This window comes from Sturnus vulgaris, chromosome 1 (genome assembly GCF_052056855.1).
Source record: "Sturnus vulgaris isolate bStuVul1 chromosome 1, bStuVul1.hap1, whole genome shotgun sequence".
Lineage (NCBI taxonomy): Eukaryota > Metazoa > Chordata > Aves > Passeriformes > Sturnidae > Sturnus > Sturnus vulgaris.
Window position 1 is genome coordinate 28,519,423 of NC_142243.1, and position 18,822 is coordinate 28,538,244.

The following is an 18,822-nucleotide window of genomic DNA, read 5'->3' on the forward strand; positions in this document are numbered from 1 at the left end:
ATACACTGGAAAGAAGACAGAGTCTTCGGTTATACAATCAGATACAGGCACAACAGTTTTTGATAGTCAGCAACTACCAATTCCCATGGAAAGGAATATAGGAATAGAATGATGACACTACTCAACCTTACATTAAACTCCTTCTATGTTCAATCTCCTAGTATTCACAAAAGTACCTGGAATTCTTCATGGAAGTTACATGAACCAGTGAATTGTTCTTTTCATGCACAAACCCCTAGTTTTGCTTCTCTTTGCACCAACTGAGAAAAAGGATCAATTCACATCTGGCTGCACTGAATTAAATGTAAAACTACTAGTGCATTCAGTTGAAGATGTTTCACTTTAAAATGCATTTTCTTCTTTCTTTTTTTTTCCTCCTCACAGAAGAGCTGTCAAGTGTCTAAGAATAAAAATAATCCATATGTTTCATGTGAAGGAGCTAGAGCTAAGGTGGTGCAAATTGGGTAGCACCTTAGCTGCAATATCAACTGCAGGAAACATTCCTCTTGAAACACGCACTCAAGCCACATTCAGTTTTTCTTCAGCTTCAACTATAATTTCAGATTTGAACTACATAGGTACAGAAAAGGCTTCTGACAGTTATTATTAAAACTAATGTTCCTTTAGAATAGCCATAAATTACAGCCCAGCCATATTTCTAGTTTATTTTTTCAGCAATTTCCCCTCTCCCTTTTCTTCCCATATTTTTCTTCTTTTCCTATTTTATCTGATGCTACCCAGAGGTGGGCTGGTCAAATTCACTTTTGCTGTGATATTCCTCTCTACACTGAAATTCCTGGCTAGTCGGCAAGCACCTTATATGTGTTGGCAAGGATAGCTTCACCAGGCAAGATAACTAGGAATTTGATGATTTCAATCTCACTGCAGGCTACTTAGTCCAGATTCAAACAGCATTTATATTTATTTTTTAATCATTTTTTATGTTCTTCACAGTTTTGCTTGTTACCTCTTAACCCATACTTCTCATTGTCAGAGACAGAATCAAAACATAGTACTGCTGTCATGTCCTCTGGAAACACTTGGTGAGTGACAGATAACCTCTGTGTGGGTTGAATTTCTGGATAGTGAAAAAAATGTTATTATTTCCATTAAATCAACAAATAACCTTGGGAAAGAGAAAGGTGTGAGAACTTGGTCCTTAATAATACAGCCATTTTGCTGAGTTGCAGCTAACTTTGTGTCCTTGCAGATAAGTAGCTGTTCTGAGAAGAAAGTGGAAAGGCAATATTGAGCATTTCTTTAGCACTTATAGAAAATGCTCCCAAATTATGTTTTCTTGTGAAGAACGGAGGTAAGATATATAATGTCTCTTTGCTTTCTCAGACACAGTTTTTTCATCACATTTTGTACTTCCTCTGATGCTGTCAAATGTGTTAGGTGTGTTTGCATTTTGGATGTCTCACAAGACTATAAAATGCTTAAAAAACAGCTTTCTTTTTGTGCTTCAAGCCTTGACTTTGATACTTAGGAAAGCGCCCGTAATTCAGAACTGGCTACCATCTGGGCTACCTAAGCTCAGAAAAACCTGTATTTAGCAGCTTTTTTTTTTAAATTAAGAGTTTTGGAAGGCTAAATGGCAGGCAAAACAGAGCTTTTGTTTCTATAATGAGAACCTCTGCGACAATAGTGCAGTACAAAATGGACAATACAGTAACAAATTTTTATTACTGCAACACTTCATGGATTGATTCATATCACAATTATACAGTGTACAATGCAATAGTCCAATGGAGCATAAAGTGTCCACAAATTCTGAAATATTTTGCTCTTACTAAATACGAACTAAAAATTTCCCTGCATTTTACAAGTATTTAAATCAGTAATATACAGAAACATTAAAAAAGAACCCTAAATTTATTATTGGTGTGATTTTCAGGGATGACTTTAACTCTGGTTTCCAGTAAGGAATGGTGGAAATATATTTTTCAATAATACCTGGTTTTCAAACAGGCTATCATTCTACATGTCCTTGCAGACATTTGAAAGGTTACAAGATTTTACTAATTTAATTTTAGAGAGATCAATTTTATATCAGAATGTATTTTGAAGTATTTGGAATCAGTTCCATTTATCTTCTGACTTTATAGGTACTATCCAGCTGTGTTATGTAGGGCTCAAATAGCTTCAAGTGCTTCAAGAAATCTAATAAAAATTGTGCCGTTTCAAAGGAAAAGTAGATCTTACAAATGTGTCATGTACTTAATCTTAAGAGCCTCTAAATGTTTCACATTCTGAGTTGCTTGCTTCTAAAAACCTAAAAGAGAATATAATGCCATCAAGATTTGCATCCAAAAGACATAAACTATAAAATCAGACTAGGGAAAAATAAGCTCTTATTGATAGTGCTCATTGATATAAGACACTGAGGATCATGAAGGGCATGAAACTGGCTTTCAGCTATCAGATCAATAAGATATATTTCAGTAATTCAAAGTGAAATAGTGATAGAAAGAAAAATGTACACGAGTAATCTCCAACAGTCACGAACAAGTGAACTCGTCTGTAGGCTGGAAAACCAGCACCTGCTTGTACTTAAGTCTCATTATCTGATTGAATTTGGGAAAGTCCCTGAGCTAAAAGGTGTGGTCTCTTTCTCAGAGTGTGAGAAGAAATTCAGACATTCAAAAGAAACTTACTGTAATTGCCATGCGGAAATAAAGCAGATAGGCAGCAAGAAAACATTCCCAAGAGCACTATATACCAGGCTCTCTGGACAACATATCCATTTCACTCTGGGGTTTTCTGAACACGATGTCTCATCTGTTTCATCCATGTGAGTATGGTGACTGGTGTATATAACCAACATGCCTAAATTCAGTGAAAGTCTGGTGTTTGCATATGTCTCCACCTTTGTCACACAGCAAGATGTTCTGATGAAGAGTTAACCTGTCTTAGGGAAATAGATGGTAGAAAAGACAAGGAAGAAAATTAAAAAGGACAGAACTATCAAGTAAAATATGGCACACAGAGGTAGTGTTGACAGGTGATAGGAGTGAAGAGATGTTGAGATTGGTGCTACTAAAAAAAATAAAATAGAAAAAATAGAACTAGCAGAACCTGGTACTTAGGCATACTCTTCTTGTTTTCTTTATTTTACTTGCCTTTCCTTATTCTGCTGCTGTCTCTTGATTTTAGCTTCTGTCTCCTTTTTCCACTGTCTTTATGTTTTCTCCTATGGGTACCTCCCTCTTTTCAATCTCCATTTACTTAACTCCCTTACAAACACGCATGGTTCCACCTCTTCTCACCTTCTCCTTGTCCAGGAGTGATAAAACATGTTTCCTAAAGAAAATTGCAGACATTAAATGTCAATAAAGATATTTAATTAGAGTCATAAATTTGGGTTTAATAGTTACCCTTAAAAGCATTCGAGTTGAAAACTTAGACATTTCCATAAAGAATCAGTGTTTTGAATATACAGAAATCAAGGCTGTGTCTGACAGCATGTTTGACACAAAAGGATTTAAAAGGAATGGAATGACATATTGTGATGGGAATATATTATTTATTTGAAGATTTCAGTCATAATATATTAATGAAAATAAGAATGACTGTTCTTAACAGTGATGATTACCTGGTTGACAACATGTTCAGGAGCTGTCCAACAGCACCATGGACAGTGACAAACAAGCTCCTGCACCAAAGTTCAGCTGTGGCCACATTTCATCACTTCAAGCTCTTGACAGGAGCCTGGATGACTCAAGACATACTGAGCCTTTCACTTCTGTCATGGTCTATCCTCTAGCCTTTTATATATGAAACATTTTATTTGCACCAGAAGAATATTCTAAATTTATTCTTGGATCAGGTTTACCTTCTGCTTGTAAAAATGCAGCATTTTTTTTCCTTCTCACACTAACTCTTGAAGTTCCCTCTAAAATGTATCTAGTTATCTTCAGCTCACATTAATCTCCTACTCCCTGGTGAACCTCAGATTTCACCAGGAAAAAGTATATATGAGAATTACGTTGTTTTACAGAAACCTGAGCTTTCCTAACAGCTTTCAGTCAGGTAAAAGAGGTTTCTTAAAGTATCATCATTTCAGACCTTGAACAGTAATTGAATTGTGAAACAAGACTTCATATTTTCATATTTTAAAAGAAATCTTACAAGATGGAAGAAATTTGTTTAAAGTTAAATTTGTTTAAAAAGCACAGAGGGATCTTGTGTGGAATGCTCAAAATGACATAAAATGACATTCCAATCACATATCTAAATTGCCATTCTATCTGTGCTATTGTTTTTGGAGGTAAATGCAAAAGACCCTCTCCAATGCACTGACTCAGATATCAGTCAGACTACTAGACAGTTCTAAAGCTGCCAGTTCAGAATCTCACACTATAAAATAAAGCCATCCGAGTTTTATTCCATCAGTTCAACCTACATCATTAAAAAAATGTTGAAAGTTCTTCTATCTTACCCTTGAAGAATTTTCAGCAAAGACTTATATTACTGTTTAGGAATTGAGTTCATATAAAGACAAAAACTCTTTACAGTGAAAATACTATTCTTATATTTAGCTCTTTGGGAATAAAAGCAACACTGACATATACAATATTGCTATCTTCTCCAAAAGACGTGATTTTAAAATCACTGTGTCATGCCACAAAACAGGCAAATGTTTTCTGTAACTCTTTTTTAATCTCACATTACAGAACACAGGATAAATCACTGAAGTGCTTTCCCCACATTACTTTGCATGTATACTGCTGTTCATTGAAAGATTAAGTACAAGTGGAACATCAAGAGGAGCAATCAAGAGTTGATTTTGTATGCTAGCAGCAAGCTTGAAAACAAAAAGCCTTTAAACAATCAGCAGTGATTTTCCTGTAGTTTGACTTACACTATATTGATTTGCATTTGCAGGCTGTGTATCTTCAATGCTGCATATTTTACTCTAAAATTCGAGGCTTGTCATATTTGATTGTCTATAGATTTGTAGATTATTACTCCACATCTACAGAATCTATAATTGTTATATCTGTGCTTTGAGTTTTTAGTGTTTACTTGTCAAATTAAAGCTTTATATTTACCTGAAGATCTATCTGTTAAGGATGTGACCATAATCTTGGATATAACCACCTAAATCAGGATTAAAAACCCAGACAACCAATATACTTGTGCTGGTTAGAAACAGTGAATTCAGCATGAATTTATTGTCTCCCAGGGGAAAAGGGCATCCTTAATGCCTATGAGTTTTCAGTAAAATTAAGTCATCATTTAAAAAGCACATTTCTATTTCAATTTGAAAAGACTTAGTTTTAAAGCTTAGTTTTCTCACATAGGTTGAGAACAAGTTGGAAAAAAACCCAACCAAAACAGATAATCATATAGACCCAAATAAATTCCTGCCCTGTAAACCATTATTCCTGTTTTAAGTTGTTTCTTGAGGGGTATTAGTTTGTTTCACAAAAGGATCAAAATCCTTATGTAAAGAAGCACTTGTGTATCGGATTTGGTTTTTTTTGCTTTTTTTATTGCACCAGATCAGACCCTTACAAATTCTTACTCACAGAATGAAAACACACTGACACATTATTTCTGAAAACAGACTTCTGAGGATCTACTCTAAATCCACAGATTCTTAGGTGCTCCTGGACCATGTCTGAAATCCATAAACCTGCACTTATATTGTTCCCATTAGCAACTAGATACATTAAATACTATTTTGGTATTTCATGGAAACAAAGGCTCATATCCATAAGCATTTTCTACTTTATCCATTGCATCCCTCTCTGGGACACTGTATCCTTATTTCAAATGTACTGATGCCTTTTTCTCAGGGAAATTCTGCAGAAAAAGAAGAGTCTGAACTTTTGAGACAAGAGTGTGTGGGAGACAAACTGGTCACATTCAATAGCTGCAGCAAAGTTATTTGTAGTCTAAAATCAGCCAGACGGGCTTAGATGTGCAAAGAAAAAAGTGTTTGCTGAGGTGTTATCACAGCAGTAAAATCACTATATATAGCTTGCACAGCCTGTGAATGAACAGTCTTGCAAAAACCCACTCCCTAAAATGAAAAAAAAAAAAAAAGAAATATTCACAGTAAATATCTAAGGAGTTCTTTCACCTTTTCTCAGGGGTGCTGTGTCTCCTTACTTGCTATTATTGGTGTTTTTATGAAATCTTGCATTTTTGGTTTATTGCAATTGAGAAAGTGAGTGAATCATGCTCTGAAACCATAAAGTTTCATATACTGTGAGTGGATAATAATTAACTTTAATTAAAAATTGTTCATATAGTACCTCATGAGTCAGCTTGTGCGTAATATGATGCCAAGTCATCATGTGCAGCGTTTAGCTCTTGAACTCCATTTTTCTCCTTTTGTAAAAAAAAAAATATGAGCCTTATGCCAGCTTCCCAAACCATGCAGAAATTTGAGAGCCCAACCTTGTTTTTTCTCCCCAAATCTATTGTGCAACATTGCCCATTTTTGGTGCTAACCTTTCCAATTGCTAAATTATGTTAAATAGCATTCCTGTGGATAAAACAATGCTGGAAGTTCTTTAAATCATTCTTTACCAGCCCAGAGGATAGCAACTTTATTAACTATAGTAAGTATCATGTTTTACTCACTGACTCTAAAAGGACGCACTTCCAAAGTGGAAAGAAACATGACAAACCCTGTACCCATTGGCAGACCCAATTTTAGTACATGTCTTTCAAAACTATCATAGTGTCAGACAAAAATGTCTCACCTAAATTTTTTTCATCACAAGATGCTTCATTTCCAAATGAATATCTGTTCTGTATTTTCTGAAAGCCAAATATGTACAATATACAGGTGTAGTCATAGAGTGAGCTGAACAAGTTACATTTTTGTAAGCTTCATGTTAAAACATTCACAACCTATCATTATATACATTATCTGAGGTGTAATTATCTTTTATGACCTTTTCAGTGTATTCCTGTTATATCTTTTAATACAGAACAATTACTGTTAATTAATGGTTGCTGATGCAACAGGGAAGCCATGTTAGATTGCAAGTATCAATGCAAGGAACTTTGTTACTTTAAGCACAGATCCAGATGAGTCATTAAAAAGTTCCAGAGAATAAAAAGGCAATAAGCAGGAATTTCTACATAGAATGGTGTAGTACTCAGGAAGCTACACTACTAATGATCCATGTTATCCTTAAATTCTCTGACTGCATGAATCATTTTACTCAGAAACAGCAAGGGAAAAATTGCACTTCACTTTTGTGAAATGGCTCTATGGCAACTGAGCAGGGAAGTATTTGTGTTAATTCTTCTACTGAATTTACTATTGAGAACCACAAGAGTTATTTCATCATCCTTTCAATGTTCTTAATCTCATTAGAATTGCCTAAGAAGCTGCATGATGGAACAGTTTGAAAGTGAATTTGTTCTCCCTACACAGAACATACGTGACTGAGATGGGTTATTTTAATTTATAAAAGAAAATCAGTAATTTGGAGGTAAAAGCAGCGGTATTCTCTCTGCTTAAGCATCTCAGAACAACAGCAATACAATTCTTACTGTGAATTCTTTATGCACTGCTATTTTGAGATTCGAAGAGTTGCAGTACATTTTTTTTTTGTGACAGCTTAGTTCACAGTATTATATCTTGCCACAGAAATTTAGGACCTGAGCCAAAATGGAGGCAGTGGAAACGTTCCCATTGACGTCAGTGAGCCTTGGATAAGGCCCCAGACGGCTAAGGACTAGGATTGTCAACTTACAATTAATGTAATTAATGCATCTACACTGGCCCTAGGGCAGCCCAGGCATAAAATTCCTCTTCTGCTGTTAGAATTTAGCATCTTTTACTAGTAACTTTGAGAAAACACAAGTTAAAAAGGGAAGAAAAAAAAAAGGGGGTGGGGAGAGGGAGAAGATAAAGGAGGAAAGCATCGACAGGTTTTTGAAGGTAAACCAGAAGCTTATACTCAAACCTCTGTATAAGCTGTTAATTGTTGATCTCTAATACAACAGACTAATAATATTCAGCAATACAATGCCAGTAGATACAAACAGAGTTTCCATTCACAGTTCAAGGCTGTTGCCTTTACGGGTCCGAAACCTTTCTCAATTAAACTAAGGTGTCTAAAAAGAAAGGATGAGTCTGACTCTAGTGACTGAAATACAGTGATGACAATAAAATAAACATTTCAGTTTGTAAAAGTTGTTTCTGATATTTTGATGTGTTTATGACTAGTATTTTTGAGGGGTTGAAACAGGTAACTAATGCAGTGTGTCTTACAGAGGATCACTAGCTAATATTGCAGGCAACAGCTTCAGTAAAATTAACAAAGTGAACAGTGACAAAACTTATTACACTATTTCCTTATTGTTTTTATATTCTAAGCATTTCTCTTTTTATATAGTAACATGTTTTGCCTCTCTATTTCATAATCTGAGCTTCCACTTATTTCTCTTTGTAATGTTTTATATCACTTATGTTTAATTCTGAAAAAAAAGCACTTATTTTTCAGTTAATTAAATATATCTTTGTGGGAAAGACACATTGCTTCAATGGGTTGCAACTCATAAGTACCTAGTACCCATACTGAGATCAATCACAGTTACATGTCACAAGAATGTAATGTATGATTAAAGCTGAATGATTAGTTCATAGGTTCATTTCAATGAAATTTTCCAAATACTAATGATAGGGTCTCATATTCTAGTACTTCCTCAAACACTTATGAAATTTAAAAAACCCCAACTCATTAGTAAATATCAAAGCCATAGTAGGAAAGTTGATGTGATAAAAGCATTTAATCAGATGTTCACATAAACAAGCTAATGAACATCTGAACCATTTTCATGATTGCAACAACTTTTAGTTTGAAGGAACATGTGTCTTCTGTACATTAATTATTCATTTAATATAGAAGGTAATTTTATTTTACTGTGTTGCACAGAAAATAATACTGGTAGTAATATCCATTTCAAAGAAATAGTTGGTTTTGTAAAGTCTTTACTTACCCTGTGGAGACTAGCAACACTTTCAGGAAATGTTTTAGGCTCCTGAGGAATCTGAGAAGCATCTGCTTCAATGAAAATATTTTCCTTCTGAAATGCTGAACATTTAGCACTTACTCATAGGCATTTCATAGCTGTAAAAGAGAGTGCATGATAAAAATCAGTCTGAACTTGGGAAAAATAGTTTGACTTATTGTTCTTGACTACAGAAAATTAGAGTGCAAATATAGCAAAAAAAGTGCATGTTGCAAAATGGGATAGTGTTAGAGTTAGGATACTTAGGAGTACATCACTGCATACCCATTCCAGTAGTAAAGGACATTATGTATGTCACTAAATTCATCCACAATGTCTTTGACAACATAATGGGAGAAATAGAGTTACTTTCGTCATTTTGTCTGTGGATGATTCAGCCAACTAGCTTCCAACACTACCAGCAAAACCAGTTGGAATTAATAACTTTTGAAAGAAAAGTGATTTCCTGAATTTAGGTATAGTTTTAGCGAATTCAAAGTTTAAAAAAATAAGGGGGGAAGGAAAAGAAAAAAAAATAAGCCAAGTAGGTAGGTGAGTTTAAAATATTTTTTTATTTGACATTTTCAAAAGGAAATATTTGAACTTCAGTATGTTTTTATTTCTAAACAGTTTTTAACTTCTGAAGTATATTAGAAATTATCAAAATAAAAGCAAATATTCCCACTCTATCTGAAAAAGATGCCCATCTATAACTGTAACCTTTCCTTCTTCACCATGCAACATTTCTGGACCAGCCACTGAACCAAAACAGCTGTCATCAGAATAGATCATCCCTTCAGTTTCTCTGGGGACTATTATCCAGGAGTGGTATGATCACACCCCCACTATCTGAACTAGGCTGAAATACCAAGGTAGGGATACAGCCACTCATAAAACAAGGAGCTGTCTATCTTTTAAGAAAAATAGCTGGATGTTTCTCTGAAGTGTTTATAATAGCACAAGCGAAGACAGAGTGTGTTCACTTTGCTGTATTCATCCTTCTCTTTGTCTCCCAGTTTTGTCTCTCTACTGGGCTGATAGGTGATTTTGCAATGTGAAAGGCACAATACTTTTCAAATATGATGGAAGAATTAAAAAAAAAACCCAAAACCCAAAACCAAAACAATTGAACAAAACAAAACCAAACCAAAATAAAACAAAATAAACCCAAAGTATTTCTAGAAGTATGGATATTAAGAACCAAGTGTGCTCTTTTACTGTCTGATATCCAGCTGAAAAACCCCTCTATGTGAGTTTATAAAAGTGTTAATATATGGACACATTTTGGGAAACCAAGAAAAGCTAGAATGCATGTAGAAAACAGCAAAGCAGTTTTAAATATCTGAGGGACATAAGCAATATATTTTGCATGATGATGACTGCACTGACACCTTAGAGCAATTTAGAAAATTACTGCCTATTTAATTATTTTGAGAGAAGTTTTTTTGGTTTGTTTTTTTTTTTTTTTTTTTGGTAATGTTGAATTAATCTTATGAAATATTATTTATGTATATAAAAAACGACTAAATGGCTCACTGATGAAAATGAGTGGTTCACTACTTCCAATAGAGTGAAGAAGACATTAAAGAAAATGCATTAATACATTAACAATGTAATTTTAAGCTCCTTACGAAAAGGGCAAAAGAGAGAGAAAATTTCTGCAGCTGGAGAATGGGAATACCAATGGCCCTCTTCCAACTAATACTACTGCATCAATCAGGAAAGAAAAGGGATCTCCTCTCAAATACAACAGTTAGGAAACCTGAAAAAGAATGAAGCATCTCCCCAAACAGAAACTGAAGCATAGTATTTCTCAGCAATAATATCTATTCAATGATCTGAGACAGGATTTATCAAGGACCTACTTCCCACCTGAAGAATGAATCTGGTGAAGAGAAACATGTTCAATCAAATGTCTTCTTTTGGGCTACTAGCCATTGACTCAGCCCCTGTTCATATGAGTGCAGTGGTTAGGTATCTCAGAAATATTGTATGTTCCATAGCCAGAGTGTAAAATCAGTAAAAGAAGAGTAATTAAAAAGCTTTTAGAAACATAGATCGTGCCAATTTATTTAGAATCTTTGTCTTGCTTTCTTTGCTTTTTTCAAAATAGAATTTTAACTTCCACCATTAAAACCAAAAATATAAAAAGGGTCCTCCTAAACTTCTCATTACCAAAATATCAGGTTATGTACAGGTATTTTAGCATATACAACAGGCATTTTGCTGATTACTTTTAAATGTCTTGAGCATATTTTTTGCTGCAGACATGACTGACTTCAGCATTGATTGTCTGATTGTACTTGTTTTCAGAGTGAAACTGCTGTTTAGCAGCTCTAAATTCCCTTTAAAAAGGGATTCAGAAAAGATTTCCATAAAGCTACTTTAATTCCATTCACTCTCATTACTAGACACTTCCCATAATCTATCTGACAGTGTCCTTGCATTCTGTTACCATTCTTAACAGGTGAAATCATTATAAAACCTGGATGTTCAAACTGATCTGAACCCTGTTGTTAAGGTCAGCTGAAAATAGAGGAAATCAATAAAAAACAAATGAAGAAGACACGGATTTTGCCTAATTGGCTCATGTTTTCACAGTATGGGATAGCATGTTCTTGAAAATGAAAAACTCAAACAGTTACAAATGGTTTCTTTTTCTGGTGTAAAAAAACCAAAAAAGCCTGGCTCCATAGTAACATTAAAAAAAAAACCAAAACAAGCAAGACAGAGCTGAAGGAGATTAGGCAGAAGAAAACATTATATTTTCTTGGGAAAAAAGTTATTATATTGTATTTGATATTTCATGCTCAGTGAAAGAGTGATTGTAGCAAATTCCTCAGAATTAAATTAACTGAGTTCCGTGAACTGACTGCTACAGATGAGAGAATCTGACACTTACTAATATATGAAACGGGAGTAGTCATTAAGATATGTAAGGATTTGAGTTCAGAACTCCAGGAGAAGAAACAATAGGAGTGCATCACACCTCAGTCAATGACTTTGGATGTGTTATTGTGCTTTAGTTTCTTTAGCAAAGGGCACTAAAGCCCTGAGAGGCAATACATTTTTATACACTTAGTAATTATGTGGGATTTTGCAGGTTTTTCAATTATTATTTTTCATTAATAAAGTGGAGAAGCCCACTTATATTGTCAAATCTTCAACACCTTTAGAGACTTCACTTTGTTGCCTACTAAACCTTGACCACTTGAACTGGGATTTTTGTCTTTTCTCCTTTGCTCTCATGCATGACATTATGATATCACTGACCAAAAATTTGGACCCATCTGCAAAAGGACATTTAGTAAAGTTAAAATGAACTAATTGAAGGTGTTAACTGAGCTGCATCATCCAATTCTTTCACTGCTGTTTGTTTCACACACAGGTTTATTTGACTAAAATAACTCAAGGGCATGCTTCTGAAAAGGAATGTCCATTCAGATGTAACACACTGCAGTCCAACTTCACACCTTCGGCTAATTCTTCCTAATTTCCCCAGTGTCTCTGTTTGGAAAAATATCCTGGGGGCACACTAATCCTTGAATCAGCTACACAATCTCTGTAATACAAAATTGGCTACATGCCTGGAACTTCTGGTCTCTGATTTTCTCTTTCATCCAGCATTTTTTCTTCTTATATTCCAGACAAGTAAAGTCCAGATGTTTTCTGCTGTTTAAGAAAGCAAACACAGGGCCACCTGTAGGCATTCAGCCCTTTATTTACAAAAGCCCTATTAAATTTGGTGTATTTCATTTGACAATCATAGATACTGTTTGTCTTTGATTTGCTTTTCAAATAGTAATTATTGTTTAGTACCTTAGGGCTTCCCAGTTCTTGCATACCTTTAAATGGAATAGGGCACTGAATTACCACATTCTCCATCAGTGATTTGTATTTCTAGAGCATGCAGGGCTTGAAACAGTTAAACTGCTTACCCAGCTAGTCAAACTATTTGTTCTACAAGTATAGGTACAGATCTCTATTACAATAAATACTGGGTCCAAGTAATTATTTTTTCTAAAAGTTACTGCTCCCTATAGTAATTTATCAATTATATATTTTAAAACAAGGAACTCTCAGAAAAAAAAATATTAAAACTGACTTTAATACTTGTACAGCATTATAGTCACTTCTTAACTCTCCAACCCAGCCTTCTTCATATTTCTCTGGATGCATCTAAATTTCTTGAGACATTTCTTGAATAAATACTTTTACCTATCACTCCAACTTATTTTTAACCCAGCTCTATATTTCTCAGTGAAAAATAGTAGCTTTTTTGATCCTACAGGGCATATTTATTAAATAGGAAGAAAGAAATTCTACTACCAAGTATGCCAATGCCACCATTTCATGCATCCTTTCTCTGCACAGTTTTTCTCCTTGCCCATTTGTGTATTAACAAACAACACTTAGGGAAACTAGTTTATTATCAATATTTTAAAATTTGTCTTGAATATAATTTTGTTTCACACTTCCTTCCTTTCCTTTCCTTCCTTCCTTTCCTTCCCTTTCTTCCTTCCCTTCCTTCCTCTCCCAGCTCCCTCGAGCACAGCTCTGACACAGACAGCACAGCCATCGTCACTTTGCTACTGCACTTTTTGGTACCATTTTAGACAACTCTGCAACTTCTCTCTCTACTTGTGTGCCACCATTCCAGCTCGATATAAGTACAAATGCCTGCACAGGAAAAAGAAAGGGTCTCCTGTTTCTAGGAAGTAAGAGACTTATAACACATACATTACTACCCTGGTGACATTACTTGTTATGTATTTATTTCACATATTCTGATACTTTATCTCTGAGAAGAATACCAGAAAACTATCACAGTGTCTTTCATTGTTGAAATGTCCCTTAATTTTTTGACTCATTTTCTTAGTGCCTTGTTGCCATACAGATTTATAATCACTGGTCATGTAATTAACTGAAATTTGAAGTAGGAATCAGCAGAGAAAAAAAAAAAAGATAAATATATTCTTTATAATTTTTAGACAACATTCAGCCATCCTATATCTGAAAATACTACTTCACAGCACAACTTTTAATTTTTACAATTAAATAACTGTGTGTCATCAGATCATTTGTGATTAAGTGTACAAGTTTCACCAGTATGATCTCTGAAAATCCTCATGTTCCACAGAGTCCAGTTATAAAAATGTAATTTGCATTAGCTTTAGATATTTGAATAATATTCCAGAACCCTGAGAACATTCATGTGAAAATGTTCTCAAGAACATGCAAGAGAAACCCCTCACAGTGTATCTACTACTATTACATTGACAATACATTGAAATTAAGCAGACAAAAATAATTTAAGAGAAATGCTCAGTTTCTCCTGGACTGAGAAAGAAACTGAATTATTGACAGCAAAAGGAGCTTCAAAGACCAGAAAATTTTACAAAACCCAAAGGCTGAAACTTGAACTTTTCAACAGTTTAACCAAGATGATAATTAGAAATTTTAAATTATAGATCAAGCTTTTAAAATATTAACTTACCACTTATGAATCAGGTGAGAATTACAGACTCTTTAAATTATTTCTGTGTTTTCTTTCATTTTATTTCTTACCAAGTTTTAACAATAATTGTAGTAAGTGCATTTCTAATCACAACCAAATTTTACAGTTTAAATCACAAGACAGGCAAGAACAAAATAAAAATTCCTGTCTAGCATACTAGAATCTCCTTGTTCTTTCATCCTATTCTAGTGTCCCTAATAAAGTACTGTTAATTTTCCTGTAACATCACCATAGCAAATTACAGGATTCTTATCAGGTCACTTTATGGAGAAGAAATACTCGAGAGGACTCTTTCACTTTCTAGGATTGTCTATGTTATCCTGAGAGCAAATCGACCCTGAAGCCAGGCAAGCTCTAAAGACAATAAAAGTAAATATCTCTTTGCCTTTTAACATTTTTCCTCCCTTTTAAATCGCCTTCATAAATTCTACTTGATGCTTCAAGACTGAAAACACATCCCGTTCTCTAAGAGCACAGGTATGTCTTATTTGAATGCAATTATTTCCATTTGAATAAAATTTTCTGTCTCACTGATCTTGCCACAGAGATTTCCCCCCTTCAGGGTAACCACTGGAACCACAAGCTTCCATATGCAACTCCCTAGGAAATAAAGAATAGCATGAAATAAATGCTAATAAAATCCCGAATATAAAAACAAAACTCTAAGATTTCTAATTTGATATATTCGAGCATCAGCAAATCTGTGTCAAGTGATTTTATCTATTCCTGCAGCAATGGAACTGAAATGGCATAAAAAAACTCAGTAAGATCCTATATAGAAACAAAATTGGACAGCAGCCCGCTATGCCTCAAGAGTTCTTTTTTTTTTTCCCCTTCCTACCCTCTCTTTTTAAAGCCACCATCTGGGGTAGACGCTTGTGTGAAACTTCTGTAGAAGATGCAAACTAGGAATGTATTGCTGGAAAGCCGTTGGGGAGTTCTACCATCAATAAACAAAGTGGAAAAGGTGCTCTCTTTCTTTGACCCTCCAGAGAAACCAAAGCATCATTTGTACAAATTGGTTTAAAGCTAGTATGTTTCCCCCCTTTTCCTCACTGAGTATTGCTGAAGTGATGTATGGTTTCCTCCTGAACATTCTCAGACCTCAGCTGGGGATTTAGGGGGATGGATTCTGCCCATGTGTGTGCAGGCTTGCCTATGTCCGCTTGGGCTTCAGAGGATAATTGCTCATTTTTACAAATGTTTTAAAGTCCAGTCAAAATAATTGAAAATAATTTTTGATTCTGTAATAATTTTAAGGTTAGTGTAGTTTTTGCAGCTAAATTTGTTTTATTTATATGTTCCATTAAAAGAGAAAACCTTCTGCCTCTTCTAAGAAAACATCATTAGCTCACTGACACAACCATATATCACCAGCTAGGGAAGAAAGGATAAAATATGGCATTGCACGAGCAAGCCATGGGTTAGAAAACAGATTTTATTTCTGGTTGGTAAGCATGTACAGGCTATTTTTTCAGTGCTTTAGTATCACATGTTTTTAGGACAAAGACATTGCAATATAAATATTTTTCACTGAATTTTCTGGGATTTTTCACTGAAATATTTGACTTAATTCTATAGTTATTTTCTCTTCTGCTAGATAGTTTCCAATTTTAAGCACTTTTTTCTTAACTTTATTCTTAGAGAAGTGTGCAGCAATGTGGACCAAACCTTACATTACACCTATACAGTGCAATGACACTCGGAAAACATTTTGCAAGTGAAAAAAGCTTGCTAACTTACTTTTGGCATGCAACAACTATTCTGTACTGATTTCCTATATTGCTACTGCAAATTCCCTGACCTTCAATTTTTGTAGGGAAACCATGTCATTTTACTCAATTTCTTAAAAATTTGAAGCTGTGTATCTAACATATATTCATATTACTTTAGGGGTTACATGTTTGAGGTGAAAAAGACTGGAACCAAACTGTTAAAAACTATTACAGCATATATAAGACTTTGGCAGGCTGTGCTATATGTTGGATTTAGTTGCAATTATAATGTTCTTAGAAATATAAAACTGCAAAAAATCACTTTGTGTCTTTGTCAAAGGCAAAAAATCAGAATTAGCCTTTACACACTGAGCAAACAAATGTTATCTGCACTACAAAAGTTGTGTACTTACATTTTTTCTTCCACAATACTGAAAAGTCTCAATTCTATCACATCTCATAATTATCTTCTGATTAAGATTTTCCTCAAACTATACTTGTTTAAAATGAAAAAAAAAGTTACTTTCTCCTAACTTTACCTTTTTCTCTCTTCTTCTGATGCTAAAGGGTCACATTAATTTTTGAAAAAAAAATTGAAAACAAACAAAAAAAAACCCAGTGAAAAGCACCCTCGAAGTTTATCCAGTCCAACCTCCTGTTCCATGACAGAATGCATTATCTGTAAATCCTTCACAGTATGTTTGACCAATTGGTCTAAACTATCAGTTAAACTTCTGTGTTCTTCCCATTCTTCATGGTCCTTACAGTTATATTTGATGCTTATCTAAACTGCTTCAATCTGCTTTATTTTAGCATTCTGCTGCCTATTGTTTATTCTTCCCCAGAACTACAACTGAGAGAAAATGTTCTTGTCCTTTCCTTTTTGTAGATAACACTATGATGTTGGAAGACTTCTGTCACTCCATAGTTTTTAATCTTCAAACTGAATTTCTTTCAACTTTTCATCTGAGGTCATGTTTTCAAAGTTTCCAACACATTTCTCTGTTCTCTAAAATTTCCAATGGCGTTTCTTCAATGGGATACCCAAAAGGAGACAAAATACTCCAGGTGTTACTGATTCTGTAGTACTAGGTAGAATAGACATGTTACACTGAATGTGCTACTTTATCCAGTTCCTAAAATGTTTCGTTTATCAGCAGTCTCAAGTTTTTGGTTCACTTTCAGTTAGAATTCACAGTAAGTAAGATCCTTTTCTCAGGAACTAGTACTATTTAGGAGTAATTCTCCAACTTGTGTTTCCACATTTGAAGATTGCTGCCAAGAACAGAACTTTGCACATATTTAAAAGACAGAAAACTCCAGGAATTTCAACAAGAGTGTTAATAATACTGGTACTACTACTAATAATAATACCAACTATTCTTATTTCTTCAATTTACCAAGATACTTTGAATTTACAAATCTATCTCCTGAAAAATTTGTAGCTACTATTCACTTGCAACTGCTGAACAGTTCAGTGAACATATAATTTATTCTAATTGTCCTTATTGAAATACAGAAAAGTACCAGAATCAAAGATCACTAAAAGCCTCCAATGAACACATCCTTTCAGTGGGACAGAGAGCAATTGATTCCTATCCTCAATACAGTTACCCCATCAGCTTTTCACCCACCTTAAAGCATGTTTCCATAACTTACTTGGAAGCTCCTTAAACAAAAGGACGTATTAAGGAAGACACTGTCTGAAATAATGTATTCATTGACGTCATCTTGTTTAAATTCACTCTAAGTGCTAACACCCTCACTGGAACATAAAATTAATTTGAAACACCACAGTGCATCTGATTAGTTGACAAATAAGTTGAAAAGCTGTAAAACTTTTTCCTAAATTGATATTTATTTGAATGGGATATAAGCCTATGCTACCTAGTACCCAGATATTATCATCATTATAACAGAGTCCAGAATAGCATAAAGAAAATACACTAGTGAGAGAACAAGGTGCAGAAAAGTATTCCAAGTTAGAGCTACATCACCAGGTTGTCTAATGGAATTTTCCTGTACTACGGCTTAGAATATAACTCGAAAGAAATACTAAAGATTATTAGATAAATTTCTAAAAAGTGTATAGATCAAGTCTAGTTTTCAATGGAAATGTCTACACATAGAAATAGCACAGCTCACACTAAGGTTTTAAGTAAAGATAGAAGCAGTCAGCTGAAATAAAGGTCAAGAAATAGCTCTGGAAAAAGCATAGATTATTTTATCCTCTGTTTTGATATTGAACACAAGTTCACTGCCTTCCCTAGTGCACCACTGTTGGATAATTGAGATTACTCAGACTAAAGGAAAAGTTCATGACATAGTGTGGACAGGGACACCCTGTCGGCTCTTTGAAAGCACAGGGGTGATATCAAAACAATCTCTCTCATCTTCCTCAGTCCATTTGCCTTTAAAACCTCACAAGAAGTATTGTGATCCTGTTAGATAGTCAAACAACTTTAATTTTGTCAGAGGGGCTCTTTTGCTAATTTATAAATTTAATTATCTTTTAAGAGGTTCACCTCCTGTAATTAAGAAATAGCATGGAAGAATAATTATGTACAGAATAGTATTCACTAGATCTCAAACTATGCAGAGGAC

At 34.4% G+C, this 18,822-nt stretch overlaps 1 long non-coding RNA gene across 1 annotated transcript in view; it reads right to left on the reverse strand.

The window, feature by feature from the left end:
• The window catches only part of LOC106864758 (uncharacterized), a 50,743-nt gene that overhangs the window by 6,058 nt on the left and 25,863 nt on the right, over positions 1 to 18,822 (reverse strand). Inside the window, exon 3 of the long non-coding RNA XR_015802741.1 lies at positions 2,658 to 2,911. This is a non-coding gene — a long non-coding RNA (uncharacterized LOC106864758). The remainder of the gene's footprint in view (positions 1 to 2,657; positions 2,912 to 18,822) is intronic.